Source organism: Tasmannia lanceolata, unplaced genomic scaffold (genome assembly GCF_043159265.1).
Source record: "Tasmannia lanceolata isolate RefF3 unplaced genomic scaffold, GAP_Taslan_0.1 ptg000704l, whole genome shotgun sequence".
NCBI classification, from domain to species: domain Eukaryota; kingdom Viridiplantae; phylum Streptophyta; class Magnoliopsida; order Canellales; family Winteraceae; genus Tasmannia; species Tasmannia lanceolata.
Genome location: NW_027519374.1, coordinates 480 through 2,500, shown reverse-complemented (window position 1 = coordinate 2,500; position 2,021 = coordinate 480). Strand labels below are relative to the sequence as shown.

At 33.4% G+C, this 2,021-nt stretch overlaps 1 non-coding gene across 1 annotated transcript; it reads left to right on the top strand.

Moving 5' to 3' along the window:
- The first annotated feature begins 1,416 nt into the window (after positions 1-1,416).
- TRNAS-GCU (transfer RNA serine (anticodon GCU)) lies at positions 1,417-1,504 on the top strand. Its single transcript has one exon. It is a non-coding gene; the product is annotated as a tRNA-Ser (tRNA).
- The last annotated feature ends 517 nt before the right edge of the window (positions 1,505-2,021 follow it).

Below are 2,021 nucleotides of genomic sequence, written 5' to 3'. Positions count from 1 at the left end.
CCCCAAAAAGTGGAAGATCTAGTTACGATTAGAAATAAACTTTTGTATCTTCATCCATAGATCCTTTACTCATACTCATTCAAAAGGAACGGTTGATCCAACTCAAAAAAAAAAAAATTATGTTTCGCGATTCCATAATCCAACATAATCCAATTTGCTTATTCAAATTATAATTTACCTTTGGATACAAATCACGAGAATGTATATTCTTCCTCAAACGTGGCGTTGAGAGGTAAAGGATTAAACCCTTTTAAGAAATAAAGTTTTTGATCGGAATAGGAAAAAAACCGAAAGAACCTTTAACTATTTCAGTTGTTAATAGAACGAATCACACTTTTACCACTAAACTATACCCGCTACAATATGATTATTGTATATGAATGTACCGTTTGTCCAACAAAACAAGGGAGTAAAACGTAATCAAGATAGTATCAGAATCATGAAAATTGGAGTGCTGATGTGTTCCAGGGGGAAGGCTTGATGAAATAGGAGAAGAGAATGGGGGCTCATTTAAATAACAAGTTATATCTTTTCTTTTGCTGGTGGAGTTATTACTGACAGTCCCGGCCTGAAAGATCCATTTAAGTCGGAACATAAGATTGAGTTAAGTTGCGCAAGAATCCATAGCTCCATTTTTTTTTTTCAACTTCTTCCTCGAGTCTTTCAAGCAAAGAAACGATTTTCTCAAAAAAATAAAAATAAAGAAGGAGAGTTTTAATTTGAGTCTTATCTTTTTTCGAAGCTATTCCTTTCTTCCCTATTCATTCACCTGTCCGATCTTCTGAATTGGGGTCAATTAGATCTAGTAAAAAATCATAGTATTCATTTTGTTTGTGTTTGTGGACTCAAATGTTCAAACAAAGCTTGTCCCTTGAAGAAATAAATGAGTTCTAATAGAAATAGAATATGTATGTTTTTTTATTCCAGTAGGGAAATCGAGAAAAGGAAAAAGAAAAAATAATAAGAAATGAAACTCCTATCATAGGAATGGAAATAGTCCTTCTTGCTCTTGTTGCTGCTTCAATAACAATTTGGTTTTCAAATCAGAAAAATAATTTGATCCATGATTCATTGGAACAAAAGAAGGAACGGCCTGGCTAGGTACTGTACTGGCCAGGCCGGGGGAATAAAAGAACCCTTCGGACGAAATCAAAGACGTACTCTTTCTATTGGAGATATCTGTTTCGAATCGTTATCCAAATTGAATTGCGGATAAAATTCGTATATATATAGTAAGTATAATATAGTAAGTATAAATAAATGTATAAAATAAATAAATAAAGATAATTCGTATATATATAGTAAGTATAATATAGTAAGTATAAATAAATGTATAAAATAAATAAATAAAGATAAAGAAAGACTTTGATCAATATTTACTTCAGGCGTCGCATATGAATTATCTTTTTGTAATTGGGAGAGATGGCTGAGTGGACTAAAGCGACGGATTGCTAATCCGTTGTACGAGCTGTTCGTACCGAGGGTTCGAATCCCTCTTTCTCCGTTCCCTCGGATCACTTGAGATTTATCTTTCGAATTCGAAAAAATATCAAGTCCTTTATCATAGTTAAATGTCTGGAATAGAGAAAAGCATAGGAAAATGCAGAAATCAAGCAAGGAAATAATGAAAAATCTCTGATTTTTTTATTCCTCACGTCCAGGATTACGTCCTGGATCATTAGATAGGAATCCGAAGATGAAGAGAGAAACAAAGAATATCACTACTGTGTAAACGAAGAGTTTGAGAGTAAGCATTGCACAATCTCCAAGATCATTTTTTTTTTTGTTTTTTGCAAAGGAAATAAGGGAATAGATTCTCTATTTTTGTACCACATATCCTTGACACCAAGAAAAGAAATGAAAAAGTGGTTTCTAGAAAAGAAAGGAATTTGCAGGAATTCCTTTGTTACCAAAATTATCTTGTCATACCCCAATTAGGTATTATGGGGTACCATAATGGGGTCTTTGACCCCTGGAACTGGAAGGGCATAATGCGGAAATTAGGTGATCCAGATTCATCG